At 29.6% G+C, this 16,467-nt stretch overlaps 1 long non-coding RNA gene across 2 annotated transcripts in view; it reads right to left on the bottom strand.

The window, feature by feature from the left end:
• LOC107447262 (uncharacterized) overlaps positions 1–12,280 on the bottom strand; it is a 164,917-nt gene extending 152,637 nt beyond the window's left edge. For both annotated transcript variants that reach the window (XR_002376563.4, XR_002376562.4), the window contains exon 1: positions 11,155–12,280. This is a non-coding gene — a long non-coding RNA (uncharacterized LOC107447262). The remainder of the gene's footprint in view (positions 1–11,154) is intronic.
• Positions 12,281–16,467: the final 4,187 nt, after the last annotated feature.

The following is a 16,467-nucleotide window of genomic DNA, read 5'->3' as shown; positions in this document are numbered from 1 at the left end:
ATATGTTTTTTAGACGGATATAGAAAATTAGAAAAATCAAACACTTTGTGGTTTAAATCAAACGAAGATAACGGATAAAATTAGCGAGTTGGGTGAGTGGTGGTGAAGGAAATAACATGGTCAGATATCATTAATTTCTTCGTTTTACCTAATTTTACACTCATGCATTTTTAATGATTCGAAATAAAAATTGTAAAATATAACGCTTGATAATGTATTATAAATTCTTATAAAATTACACAATTCAATTTCACTCCTTAAAATTTAGATATCCTTTCTTGGGTTCTTTTGGGAGCTTGGGACTTCAGCACCAAAATTCCCCTTTTTATTCTGGTCCTATTTGTGATGAAAAATAAGCTGCTGTTTGATTAATTAAAATTTGCCGACCGGACTGGGGGTCAGGGAACTGACCTTGCATCAGGAAGATTCTGGGTTTGAATCCCGGCAACAGCATTAATTAAAATCTGGTTTCTGCCCAAAGCATCACCGCAAATTGGTAGTGCATGGTGTCTAAAGTTGATGCTCCATTCATGCATCGTAATTCCCATTTTTGAATTTAAGCTATATAATTACTTGATTTGTTAAAAAAAAGTATGTCAAAAACGTGAATTTTAATTAGTGTGAATTTTTTAGTTATGTTTAAACTCAAACTTGTCAAATGATCAGTTAACGAGTAGTTAATGGGAGTTAAAAATTAGTTTATGATCTTAATGTTATGAAAATTTTATTTTAACTGAGGATTACATATAAAACTTTATTTAGAAAATCTGAAATTATTTAGTCTGAATTTTGAAAATATATTTTTTAGAAATTTAAAAAAAAAAAAATCTTGTTATTACTTCCGATCAAGAATTGTTTTGTTTTACATTTCTTCTCTTAACTATTCTTAATATTTAAACATAAAATAATTTCAAAAAAACGAAATTCTAATACATTTACGAAAACACTTTTTCGAAGTAGCAGAATAGAAATTAAAAATATAGCTAGAACTGAAAATTAAAAATTTAGTTCTAAAAATTGAAACAAGGCAAAAGAATAAATAAAATAAGTAGAAAAAATAGTATTATAAAAATGTTCGCACAGAATATAGGAAGAGCGAATTCCTAAAAGTTCTCTTTAGCTGCAAAGCTCTTACTGAAATGTTTTTTTTTTTTTTTTTTTCATTTTCATTTTTAATTAACGACTGCAGTTTATATCTAATATAAAAATCATTTATGATAACAGATCTAGACTATCAGACCAAACTGTTATTTTCTAACCATGAATAAAATTAGAATTATTTTTCGAACTTGGAGTCTATTATTCACGCATACATTCGATCAAAGGAGTGATTAGAAAACATTAAATTCTGATTGAATTTTTCGATGCTGATTTCAGAAAAAAAAATAGTGAAAATATTATATGGATGACAAGTTTTATTTTTTAGCAATTAAAAATATCAATTTTCGTTTTAACAAATCCTTTGTATTGAAATAAAGAAAAAGGAACAGACGTTTAATACCATCATTACTGGCTAGACTAGTTTGAGATGTGCAAACACATAAAAACTAATTTTTTCAAACAATATCAAGTGCCTATATTTTTGATTGATTTTAGTTCAAAAGGGGACGTATTCGAGTTAAAAAACTAAAAATATTCCTATCTAGACAACTAAAGTATTGTAAGTAACCTATTTTGTTACTCTGAATTAAATATTATATAGCTCATTTGCTACGTGTTTAGCAATGCTTTAGTAAAAATCAGATCTATTTCTCAAAATTAAGATAAGAGCAGCAGGCAGTACAGGGGATATAGTATTCGTCTCTCACTTAGGGGACGCAGGTTCGAATCCCAGCGGTGGCTGGTTGATACAAATTCAGTTCCTGGCTCACACCGATGACAGTGCTCAAGTAAAATATTCTCGGTAGTATATGGATCATGTGTTAAATTTCCCTTGCCGTCAGACTAATCATAGGAGGTTTTCCTTTTCATGTAACGTAAATGTGGGTTAGTTCCATCTAAATGTTTTCCACGAAGAATAGTTTGTCCCAATGCTTGATCCATGAGTTCCATTTTATTTCATTTTATAATTGTCGTGTAACAGCTAACCAAATTTTTGACTTTACTAGTACTAATGTTCAACTCCGTAGTCTCGTAATTTTGAACCCAATCTAGAAGACAAGGGAACTCCTGGATCAAGTATTAAGATAAAATTGCCTTTGTGGAGGACGTTTTGGTGGAATTAACCCGAATTTGCGTTACATGGAGAGGAAGATCACGAGAACCTTCCACGGTTAGCCTGACGGCGAAGGGATTCTAACCCATGAGCTGTCTACCGATGAGGATATATCACGTCAGCACTGTAGTCGGTGCAAGCCGGATGTAGATCGTATCGATCAGCCATCACTGGGACTCGAACCCGGTTCATCTCATTGGAAGGCGAACGCTCTATCCCAGTGGTTAATAACTGGCTGCCCGCGGGCCACATCCGGCCCGCGAACTAAAATATATTAGTTGTCATTTTTTTGGTGACAATTTTCGTAAAAAATCTATATGGGTTTAAAATACTTTTTTTTTTCGTTAAAAAAACCTAATTTCTTCGTTTCTGTGAAATTTAACAATCCAACGGTGCAAAAAAATATTTTAATTTGTGATTCAATACTTTTGTTTTGTACATCTTGATTAAAATCTGACAGTAATATTTAATGTTCCTTCAAACATAAAAGAGTCCTATATAAAATTTTTATAAAGTTGCGGCCAGCCATTTGACTGGTGTTTTTAATTGCGGCCCCGGCCTTATGTAAGTTGGAAACCCCTGATCTATCTCCTTAGCCATCACGGGTCCCAGGAGTTCGATTGTCTTCTGGGTTGGGTTCGAAATTACAAGGCTCAGGAGTTAAACATTGATAGTGGTAAACTAAGAATTGGGTCTGCTTTTCAACGCTGGTTATAAAATAATTACCTTATTTTAACAAAAAATAATTACCTTATTTACCTTATTAAAACATAACAACATTTATCGTGAATTATTTGTAATTTGGAGCAAAAGTTATTCAGCAGCTTTTTTAATTATAGTTTTGTGTAATTTATAAGCATAATAATTTATTGATCTAATTATTTCTTGTTATTGCTCTTCGGTAATTACCTTTCATAACGACAAAGGTACCTAAAGAACTCTTATTCACACAGTATAAAAGAATTTCGTTCCTCGTAATTTAGCAATAACTGTATGAAGAGTTCGATTGAAAAACAATTTTGCGACAAATATGTAATATCCAGCAAAATTAACGGACCTAGAGTCAAACTCAAGTGTATGAAAAAGATTGGGTCATCGTTTCTAAGAGAGTTTTATCTATTCCTTTTGTTATCATTCGATTAGCCGTATAAATATCTTCTATTTTTTTCTGGCTTTTCTCCAAAAGCCAATTTCTAAAGCTACCATTCTTTATATTTTTGATGGAAAACGCCTATTTCTGAGACAAATAAGTAAACATGATAGATATCATTTTTGTATGCCCTTCTTTGATTGTTTTTCTTGACTTAAGAGAATTTTTATTAAAAATTAAAAGAGAATTTTGCTTGTAAAGCAATGGATATAAAGATGTAATAATTTAGTGCGGATACTGAGGTAAAAAAAAAAATTCAAGCCGTTTTTTTCTTGTTACGTATGAAATACGTTGAGATCTGTTTTGAAACGTTTTAATCAATTTTTTAAAGAGTTTTTAGTATGTGTTATTTAATTGACAATAAATATTTTTAATTTTGGCAAAATTAATCGATTTTTTTAATTAAATGCAAAGTGTACATACTACCGAGTTCAATGATCTTAATCTCTCCCATAAACTATTCAAAAGTCTATTTAGCTAAGAAAAATGATTTTTTTTAAGAATTAAAACTAATTTAATCATTATCATTCCCTCATTAATTAAAATCAAACGTTTTTGCACAAGACTTGATAAGAAAAACAACAATGTTAAAGTGTCAAAACTAACGGAAGACATTGAAATCAAAAACGCAAAAAAAATTAAAAAATTAACAATGGAGGAATATTTAAAAAAGAAAAATACAACATATTATAACGAGGGAAAAAAAACTGATGAGAGTTGAAAAAATATTGATTGCATAATGCATATTCGATTGTCATGTCATTACTACAGCACAAAGTCAGGAACTGAATCGTTCGAGAAGAAAAAAAATTTAAACGATAAAAACCACAAGTATTCATCGATCTTAATCTGAGAGATGGGTCGAAACAGTGCAATCAAGGCTTGTCTAATTGAAGCTAATTAGAAAAAGCGATTATAAGTGCAAAAAATAAATCAAACATTTCTTTAATTAAAGAATTCCTTTTCTGATATATTTAAATTACTTTTTTGTTTGATCAGAACATTGAGTGCTTATGGAATGTCATTATTGCATAAGTATTTGAGATCAAAATTGATAAAATCTATAATTCTTAATTACGAATGGTTTGAAAATTATTTAAAAAAAGATTTATGTAGTTTGTGAAATACGAATATAAAAGTGCATAATAATATTTTGAGATAAAGATTTTTCATCATGACAATCCTGAAATATTTTTATAATTCGTGTCAAAAATTAAGTAAAAAAAGTACTCACAAAAGGATCTCAAATTACCTTTTAGCAAGGAAAAAAACAAGGGTAATTGCAAGGGTACTTATACTTCAAGAAGAAGACCACAATGCCCACACATGTGTTCTATGACGTCAGCTCCAGCTCCTCGTTTATAAGCAAAATGGCGTGGTAAATTTGAGCTAAGTTTCTCCACATGAGTCAGAATGTTGATTAACGTGAAATCGATAAAATACAGCTCCGTATCGCACATCGAATTTGTTAAAATATAGCTCCTTTTCGTCTACCTTTTTCATTTAAATTAGATTTATTTTTTGCATATGTATTTTATCGTGTAACCGTGATATATTTTTGTCTCGTGTACTCGGCAACTTCGATGCATAATTAGTTCATGTTCTACATGGTTTCATGCATGTCTTTGTGTTCAGTAATATATAATGAAAGTATTGTAATCTTTATGAAAGAATCTTTGTGTAAGAATATAGAATGTGTCAGTTAAGAGAATTGATACTTGACGTGCTTGGCTTGCTCGAAATAGAATGGAAAGAACAGTTGCAAGCGTGAGCAAATGCCACGCTTTAACAACCAATCAGGATCGACATACCCACACTATGTCAACTGCAGGCATCCCAGAGATTGATCGTTCTCTAGTTCAGGTCAAAATTATGATTTGTGGATGAATGATCGGATTTATGAAAGGGTCTACCCAACAAACGGACTGTGACGTGTAAGAAGTTGAAGTCGTATTCTTGGCCACAGATGGCGACACTGAGAAATAAGAAACGCACCCTCTGCCCTAAATTCGCTTGGTTTCAATAAGTAAGCTTGCTGGTATTGGTAAGTGGCATTAGGAACAGCGTTTATTTCAAAATTTGTTGAACCTTTAATAGCAAAATTTTTCCAGAACGAAGTAGATTCAAAAACTCGATTTTTAATGAATCTCAGAGAATAAAAACATAAAAAACTGTTTCGAAACTACATGCGAATCTACTAAATCAAGTAAAAACTTCCTTGATTAAATATTCTATTCACATTTCAGCTATTTCATACAAATGGAATGAGCAAAAATCGATTCTCGAATATCTCTTTATATTTTAGTTTCACTATTTTGTTATATTGGTATACTATTACATTGGTATGATTAACATCTATTAATATTTCCGTGATACCATTCTATTGTATTGGTATACTATTCTAATAATACTTCAGTTCTTATTTGTGGCTTTAAGAAATTAATGACCTTGATATACTCATTTCAAATACTCTATGATAGCTCAAATTTAATTTAAGACTATGTTGTTAACTATGTTGGTACATGAAATACAGCTTTTTTGTGAATATATGATGCTATTTTCATAACTACTGTGATGTTTATAACAGCATTTATTTCTGCGTGTAAGGTCAAATTTAACTTATCTTTAGGTAGCACGCTCTACGATAATTTTGAAAAAGGCGTAAAACATGTATACAAAGAAAAGTCGCAGTTATATAAAAATGGAAATCATTTGTCATCAAATTTTCAACAATAGGCAGATTTCTCCCTTTTACGTTATATTTTGTTCGCTCCCGTAGGTAAAACCTGAAGTAATTGCATATGTGCACTTGAAGTGCGCATGTATCAATTCTGGTGAACTGAGCATGCGTGAAAAAATATCAAACTTACTTAAATTAAAATAAAAGATTTTAAGAACCTGTTAATAAAAACGCAAACGTGGTGGAATATCATTTCAACTTCCACAACAATACTAAAACAAACATTTACAATAGAAGTGAGCATTATGGAAGCTAAACTTTTTTCAACTTAATTATATAATTAAAATGAATGTATCCTACTATTTCAAATAACGAAAAAATATTTAGTTTCTCTAGTGCAATTAGACAAACCGCTAATTTTTTTGTTGTTTTATTATTAAATCAACCAATTGTTGAATAATCGCACGATTCATTTTAACATATTGCTATAACGAATTGCCTTTTTTCATTTTGTGATGGCATTTTTCTTGATCTATCTGTCATGTTTATAATTCGAAAGGAAGCTTAAACAAAAAACAACAGTCAACCGTTATAAACAGCGTGCTTGCAGCTTTGTAAAAACACGCCAACAAAATGTAAAGACTTATAATTTTTTTTTAAAAAAACGAGCAGTTTCTTGAAATATTACGTACAGAAGCGTAGAGTAACGTAAATTTGAAAAAATTCCCTCCTTAAAAAGTTATTCTAACGCTGCATTATCTGAGTTAACATAAATTTTCAAAAATTGAGGATTTCAAATTGATTTCGATAATTTTCATATAGTGAGAAAATCTCGCCAAATGAATAATTTTTAAAATGTTTTTTAACTTTTAATACATTTGAGTTATTGCTTCGTTCTAAAGCCCAATAAATTCTTTGGGGTAAAATATTCAATATAATTTAAAATTATAGCTTTTCTTCAAATGTAAGAAATTAAAACAGACGCTTTTTCGTTATTTTTCTCCGCGATTGAGCTCCGAAGAGCACCGTTAAGACAAAGTTGCTTCAAAAATTATATATTTATTGCATGAAGAATAAAAGATTGAGAAACGAGTCACATACATTATCCATATTTATTATATACAACTAGTTCTTCTGTTGACTAAGCCTTAAATTAAAAACTAGTTTCTACATAAAAGGTTTTACTAGCGGATAAACATCAAAGCATTTAGATTCGCTTTTGAAAAGATATTGTAACCCTAGCCGGTAATGAATACTTTTCAAGTGGTTGTAAATAAATAAAAAAAAAAAAAACTACGATCAAATTTGATTTTAGAAGATTGAAACTAATATATCTTTCATTTAAATTCTAAAAGAATCAATAGGCAGGTAAAGGTCTATAAGATTTACATTACTTATACACAAAATGAGTTATAATTTTTACATAAATATCACACATCGAGAAAGATGTGCGAAGGATAATTTTTTTTGTGCAGTTCATTATACATTTTATTTCTCGACTATTTAACCAAATTAACAGTACAATATGAAATCAATTCTGTTCCTAAACTACAAAAATCCTTTTTTTTTATTGTGCTTTAAAAACCAGCCCATTTAGCCTTAGTTAAAAACGAATAATCAAGTAAAGATCCAATCAAAAGTAAATATTCCTAACCAATCCTGAAAAGGGAACTCAAACGATCTCCACTTACTCATTTAACCCAACTGGTCAAACGCTATCTTAAACTTCTTAGTCAGGACTTTTCCAGCAGTTGGGACTTAAAAAGTAATTATCAGATAGCAGTACTCTTCCCAAATAGATGTTCCAAAAAAAGGGAAGGGTCGGAAATACTTTTAATCTTAACTCTCCATTTTAAGAAAAGAAAAAGGCAATTCATAAACACTTGAACTAAAATGATTATTAAATTAAATAAGTTAAATTTGAGTATAAATCAAGTTACGATACAATTAAATATATCGTAACCATACATCAAGTCTATGTCTGTCGACTTTTCCTGAAGAGTGAATGACATTAAACGGAAATCTCTAGTTATTTCAAGAAAAATCAATGAAAGAGGTAACTATACATTGATTTTAATATTAAATCTTTGTAATTATTATAACAGATAGACAATATATTGCAATTAAAAAATATTCACCACGCGTTAATGAAATAAAAAAAAATATTGTTCGATTTTGGAAAACATATTTATTCCTATTTGCTTTGTTTTTATTCCAAAAATGGATTAAAAATTGATCAACAGCGATGTATTAGAATCTCGCAGAAAACGAGTTGATGCTCGAAGTAACATAGTCAAAAGCTACACTTCTTCAAAAAGTTGCATTTTTGCAACCAAACTGTTCCTTAATATTGTTTCCAGATAAGGACTAGACATGCTTACGGAATTTCCTATGGATGCATAAGCATAAAATTTAATAATGTGGCTTATCATTAAATTGCCATAAGCTCTTCTTTTAAAACATTTCGTATTTTTTTCAACTTTTCCTATAGTGTCTTATTAAAATTATTAATAAAACAAAACTTAAAGCAACATTACCTATCAGTCGAAACTTTACCAATATATTAAAAGAGTTTGCCAAGTTATATATTTATATTATATTAAATAGCTCTTTATATGGAAATAAATAAAACTTATTTTTACGTTTTTTTGCTTGAATAGCAAGCTCCAGCTTTCTCATTAATTTTTTAAGCAAAATTAATTAGCGTTGTCTTAGGGACAAAAAAGGCTTTCATAGTTAGTCTTAGATGTTAAAAAAATTGATTAAGAGATATATTGGATATTGCATTTATTAACTAAATGCAATGCTTTTGTCAAAAAAATTTACATTGTTCGTTAAGTCTCTTATTTTCACTCATTTTACGAACTAATTTATTCTATTTTCTTAGTTCTGATAAAATGGGGATGTCTTGATATTTTTTTCTATCTTAATTTTTTATACTCTCTATATTTTTAATTTGAGTATCTTAATAACCAAAAAACAGTAAAAAGAATTATAGAAAAATGTCATTAAATAAAATGGCTGAAAATTTTGCTTTTAAATGAATAGAAACTTTTCATTTTTGTAGAAAGATTTAAAGACTGATTAATAGAAAATGATAATCAGTATCAACTAATTTATAAAATATTACAGACTGAATGAAGTTCCTAAATTTTTTCAGACTGACTGTATGAAATAATTGAACTTGGCAGACTCTCTGAATGAAACTGAATAGATTGCTTAGACTGACTGATATCATAAATTTATTGATTGAATGTGACCAAATCTGAATGAAATTAGATAGAATATTTTGACTGATTTACTGTATATATTAATTAATTAAACATGACAGAAACTCTGAATGAAGTTGAAATGCTTTGATTGACCGACTGTATGAGCTTTTTGATTGAATGTGTCCAACTCTAAATGAAGCTAAATATGTTTCGTTTTGACTGAGGGAACTACTCAAATTGAATTTAGTTTTATATAATTAAATGAATTTGAGTTTAATACAAAATGAAGAAATGAGCTCATAAAATCGCTATGTTTCTGTAAGGTGTTTTGGCAAACACTACACTGTAAAAATACCTCAAAATTGAGCAAAAATGTGTCGAAATGACTCAGAAATAAATATGGTTCAATTTGAAAACCCCATGTACTCATTATCGAGTATTTTGACATGTTTAAAATCGTTTGTAATGCAGGAAGAATTCTTTATTCGCGAAATAATTTTGAAATTAAGATAAGTGGAATAAACTTTTATCTAATTACCTTTTATTTTTTATTATATGATCGGTATAAACTAATAAAATTTGAACTTTGTCTGGTATGATGATATGCGCCATTTTGTCATCATGTGTCATTTTTCGGATCACACATTTCACTCAATATTGAGTACACTCAATAACTCAAATATGAGTACACGGGTTCGTACTTTCTACAGCATTTTTTGGAGCTATTTTGACGCACTTTTTGCTCAATTTTGAAAGAATTCTTTTACAGTATATTTGTAAATAATTATGTAGCAAACTTTTTAGAAAAAAAATTAAACTTTAACAAAAAGTTTTCGTCTGGCAATATTTTTAAACTGTATAAAAAATATAATACACTTCAGAAAAGTTATCGTAATTCCCTCTTTTTTTAATCAACATATGCGTACAAATGTGTTTCTCACTACATTTAATTTTATCTCTAACAACAGTAGTACAAATCTATATTAGTATAAAATTCAGTGTTTGTTTTTTCACTTCTAATTAATACAAATAGGTGATATCACTTAAAAAACGTATAATATACATTACTTAATTTGAATTCATCTGAAATGATTCAAAATGGGTGTTTGATTTATCATATCTCATTTTGAACAACAATTAATGTACAATTCACTTTTTTACCAAGTTAAACAAGTACAATGATTATCATCACATTTTATTTAAGTCAGAATTGACATTGGTATTTATTAAGTTGAAAAATTTAGCATAATCTTTAATCTTAAATAGTTAATAACAATTAATTCTAAATGTATAATCTTGAATCTTGCAATAATCTTAATTGTTTAGAAAGTAATATATTTTTAAATTTTTTAACGTAGATCTATAAAGTTGAACTATCGTAATAAGTTCTTGTTCAATTTATCTCTACATAGTTATAATTTAGAATAAGATATCGATGAAAGCTTTGGAAATAAAATAGATCAAGAAATAAAGATTGAGAAAATAAATATATCAAGAAATTCATTTCAGTCAGAAAAATGATTATTATATCATATCGTTAAAAATCCAACAAGAAAAGCGGTTTACATTGATTATTAATGTATTAACTCTTCATTTCTTCAGCGCGTTTTATCAAAATAATGAATTTTTCAATTTTACACAAATACTATACTATACTAAAGTGTACTATATAAAGCCATTTAACAATCAAAATATCGAAACTAATTACAGGAAAATAATTTTTAACAATTCTAGGCAACAGTACACTAAACATTCTACAACTAAATGTTAAATGTTGATTTAGCGCTAAGATCTTAATAATTTGGTAATAGGTTTGACAACTACTCTCTTGTAATAAATCCATGAAAGTGAACTATAATCGGAATTTTTAGTGAAAATAAACTCAAAATGCACTTACATATTGCTGTTTCAATCTGAACTTGATTGCTGATTATTTTATCAGCTGATGTTAAACACAAATGATAAGCTTCTGATTAGCTTTTGAAACCAGTTTACAAGATTCATGCATGATGAAAATTCACAAGTAATGTAAATCATACTTTTAACATACCAGAGTGGTAAATTTAATTACTATTTATATTTCAGTTTTCTGGAGCTTGGAATCAGCATGCAAAAGACATCATCATTAAAATTTATCAATAGCCAGATACCGTTTACTGCCCTTTTGTAAACAACATCGTTTGCTTTAGATTTAAAATTTTTTTATTTTATTGGTATACAACATACATTTGCAGGCTTGTGTGTTTAATTAAGGTTTATAAACCTTTATCAAGTATAAGGACAGATACCACAACACAGAGAAGAACATCACGAAGAATACATCCCTCGAGGCTACGGCGGGATTCGAACCCGCCACCTCCACGCTTAGCAGAGCGTTTGGCGGGAGACACCGCTCGGCCAGGGAGGTCCCTGCTTTAGATTTATTTTCACTAGATCACATACATATTCAGGCTTGTGGGCTTTATATAAAGAAAGGCTTGTAAGCCCTTGTCAAGTTGAATTACACCAAGTTCAATTTAGAGAAGGACAGCACAAGGATACAACCAGATTCGAACCCTTTATCCATACGCTTCAGCGCGTTTATAATTATAAATAGAATAATAATGAAAACTCCTACAGACTCATACTAATTAAATAATAAGTGAGACCTAACTTGATCGTGAATTATTCTGCCTTTCTACCACTCACTCTGGTTTGTATGAAGTTGGGACTTTGATTTTTGCAAAACATGTTTTCTTCTTCCTTGTGTCCCCTATTGTTATTCTTTCTGTTACTGTATCTAAAACCTGTAGGTGGAGTTTGAATCGTAAATAGAAAACTGAAAATTTATGCATAAATTATGTCAAATTATGTACGAGAAACTATTCTAATTAGTAAGTCAGTTTGTGGAAAAAAATATTCCAAACTGTAATAAGTGATAAATTCTTGATGAAACCCAGTGCTTAATAGAACATCATACGATCGCTATAATAACGAAAGTAATATATCAAGAAATTTTGTTTAGAAATTATATTCAGCAAGCAATCGGGTATTGCACAAGTGACGCCATGTAAGTAAATCGTGGAATTTATCGATTCAGAAGTGAATCGGCTTCGACACACACGCGATACGTCGCTTACAGGTATCCAATTAAATCTGATTTAAAATACATGGTATAATCACTTGACTTCTTTTCGAGTTGCAAGTACCCAATGGGAGATACCGATAGCGATATTTTCTTAATAATTTCTTATTTATTCCCGAATTTTCTTTTGTTAAAAATTCATAATTCCTTATTAATTCCTAATTTATTATTAATATTATTATTTTTTTTAAGAATCAGACTTGAGATGTGACCATTTCATGCTTGGAATCTTAACGGATTCTGTCCTTCAGTCCTTATGTTAGTTAATGTTTTATGCAGAGTAAGCGAGTTCCTCAATATAATCTTATACACTGTAAGAAATTAAGAGAATTTGTTGACTGGGTCGATTATCCCTAGAACTAAAGGACCGATGTTAATGAAATTTTATATGTAAAAACATTGATACAATACAAAACAAATGATCATTCAACAATTATAATACACAGCATAATCATGCACAGCACTAGCTGGAGTCAGAAGGTTAGCAATTGCCACATGACAATTCAGGCAAATTGCCACAGGAAATCATGAACTGCCTTATTTCAAGTATGAAATCTCACTGCAAATCCTGTATATCTGTAAGCGGGGACCATACCTTCTATTAACCCATTTTTTTGTTTATTCTGCAACCACTGTTTCCTACCTTTCGACTCCACTAGTGTAACTCACAATCATGCGTGTGTGAGTTGCAATGGCTTAGGGGATAGACCGCTCGCCTTCCTATGAGGTGCACAGGGTTCGAATCCCAGTCGATATGAATTCCGCATCCGGCTTGCACCGACCACAGTGTTGACGTGAAATATCCTCAGTGGTAGATGGGTCATGGGTTAGAGTCCCCTTGCCGTCAGGCTAACCGTGGGAAGTTCCCGTGGTCTTCCTCTCCATGTAACGCAAGTGCGGGTTAACTCCATCAAGAAGTCCTCCAGGAAGGCAAATTTACCCCAATACTCGATCCAGGAGTTCCATTGTCTTCTGGGTTCAAAATTACAAGACTATGGAGTTGAACATTAGTAGTCGTAAACCCATAAAATTGGGTAAGCTGTTCAATGATGGTTATAAAATCATGAGTGTGTATTGCAATTGTTGAATGGCTATTTGTTTTGTATTGTATCAATGTATGTATGTATCAATAATTGATTGTTATTGAAATCGCTCAAGTAGTTCTAGAGATAATCAACCAAGTCTGAAAATTCTCCTACACGAGTGTAAGTTGTGGTTAAACATCAATTGAGAAATTAGTAAAACGTTGTTTTACTATCTTAAGAATTTTAGACCAAAAACTTTACAAAGTAATTATATTTGTTTAACTGTAAATTGTATAAGTTATATTAATTTTTATATCTCCCACTGTCATGCATAGTTAAAAATTGTTGTTACTTTATTCAAAAGCATCTAGTAATATATACAATGTACTAAAATATTTAGCTAAATGCTCAAGTTGAAATTTCTACTATTGCATATTTGATAACATTTTAATATAATTCTAAAAAGGATTTAAATTTATTACGCAAATAGTACGAGTAAATATTTTTATTAAATGAAAAATCCCGCTTCAGTATTGTTCAAAATTTTAAATCCGAACAATTGGTTCTTATTCACAAAAATCTTATCTAATTCATTTCTCGGAAAGCATCTATTTCAACAAATATTTTAAGATTACTGTTTTCTGAAATATATCGTTCATACAGGCAAAACCATCCGAATTTAGCTTTAAGTCACAAACTGAAAAATTTTAATGAAAAGAATCCAGTTATACAATAATTTTCACGTAACATGAAAACGGAATGTAATTTACTAGTTTTGGCGTTGTGTTAAAAGAAAGATGTTGTTCTCAATAAAAATGAGCGCAGAAGTTAAAATGGATGTATGGAAATTTTGAAAATGAGAAGATGGGAAGATAACAAAAGAACATTGAGTTATTAAATTCTTCTAATGTAAAACATAATTTTCAGACCGAAATTACTAACTTGTCTGTAAAATTTTTAAAAAGCTAATATGTTGAGCAAGACATTGTTTCCTGAATATATTATAATTTTAGTTTTATGTTCATTTTTCGAAGTTAAAAATTTTAATCAAAATGTTATTTAATATTAAGACATGTAAAGTTACAATAATATAATAATTTGACATACTTAACGGTTCAAGGTGAAAAATTAAGTATGGTTAGGAATTGAATCATTAAGTGTGGTATGGTATGATTCTTCTGAATTATTATTAATTAGTTATTTATTATATGAGTTTTTTTGCCAATTTTCTGGAATTAGGATGCAAACTAAATATTTTTTTGTTCTCTTTAATAGAACTCATTTTGCCAAAAGTAATTTTATGTAAAAGTAATTTTATTACTTTGTATCATTTCCTTTTGAACATCGAACATATTTTGGATTGCAAGATTAACATGTTTTTATAGTTTCTTAATATTATTTCAAACGACAAAATCCAAAATTCTACAGTAATTTTATAGAGTTTAAAAAGTAAAAAATTAAAATTTAAGCAATTCTTTAAATTTTTAATTAACTGTGGTTATTTAAAACAATGACCGGGATAGCCTGGTTGGCAGGGTGCTGGAGTCATGTTTGTGAGAACGGGAGTTCAAATCCTGCCGGCTGAAAACTCTCCGTGTAGTAAATGGTGACTGGTACACGTTCAATCTTTCGTTTCACAGAGTCCTCCATATTCCCAAAACAAATCAATACCTCTGGGGATGCTGGATTGGAGATTGATTGTTCTCTGGTTCAGGTCAAAATAACGATCTGTGAATGCATGTATGAATGGGTCCACCCTATAAAGGGGTGCGATGTATGGGTGAGACAGAAGTCAAATTTTTGACCGTAGATGGCGCCACTGGAAAACAAGAACAATTGCCCCACTTCTGACTTAATGGCCGACGACACTAACAATCTAAAACAATAGTTACTTAAAACAATGGTTTTGCAATGTTTAAATTATATTGTTTGAGAGGGGGTGAAACATTTTAATATTGAAAAAAATTCATATTAGCTAAAAGGGGATGAACTTGTGACTTCTCGCTTCATCATATTAGTCGTGTCCATATTTGGAGGTACCTAAATTCACTCTCATCTAAAAATAAAAGGTACATTTAGAGAAAGTTCGAATAACGATTAAATTTACAACACATACGGCTAATTAATGTATAATAAGTTTAAGAAAGTGCACTTGAAATAAGTAATTGTAAACAATTATTAGTAAATTTAGCGCAGAATTATAACGCTGAATTGTGACATAAAATCTTCTTAAATTCATTGGCTTTTAGGACATGCTAATCCATTAATTACAGGGTGCTTTGTCTTATGTTAGTTATCTTTCAATTTACTTTTCGCTGACTATAGATAGTACTTCATTTATTAAAATCATAATTATCCTACTGATAAGACATTAACCCTTTTACCACCGTATTTTTATTAAACATATTTATCATATTTTTTACATTATTTTGTATTAATTTATGTCAAAATAAATGAAAAATACTATGTTTAGCATTTAAATAATTTATTGTTATGAAATACATCATGAAACACATGTGTCTTCTTCTGCATTAAAAGTAAAATCATCCAAACTAGGCTCCCTTCCAAACGATAATTTTCCAAATGTGCACTTATTTGTATTTATTTATATCTGAGGAAAAAAATTATTCACAATTGAAATTTCTTTAAATTCACAAAGTCGATTGGTGATAACTGTTTGATTATGAATAAAAAAAAATGTTTACATTTTTTGGGGGGATTTTATATTTTAGTAATTTCATTCCTATAGTCTAACAGATTTTTTTAGTAACTTATTAGACTGCTTTTTATGATTAAAAAATAGCAAAATATATTTTAATATGTAATTAGAGAGACAGAAAAAAATAAATAAAAGGGACTCTGGAGTTTCATCTGTGTCAAAGTGTTATTTATTTAGGAGATTTCTGTTCTGAAAAATTATTGGGTGAGCAACTAATTTCATACCACATTTTAGTGTTTTTTTAATATTTAAAGTATGGGAGCATTCTATTTCCTTTGCCAGTTCCGGAATTTCAGTGCAAATAATGGCTTTAACTATTTTTATTGAACTCAACTGGACTGC

Source organism: Parasteatoda tepidariorum, chromosome 8, assembly GCF_982258835.1.
Source record: "Parasteatoda tepidariorum strain Cologne lab strain chromosome 8, Ptep-v5.0, whole genome shotgun sequence".
In the NCBI taxonomy this organism is placed as follows: domain Eukaryota; kingdom Metazoa; phylum Arthropoda; class Arachnida; order Araneae; family Theridiidae; genus Parasteatoda; species Parasteatoda tepidariorum.
Note: the sequence above shows the minus strand (reverse complement) of the source record. Positions and strands in the feature narration are given on the sequence as shown.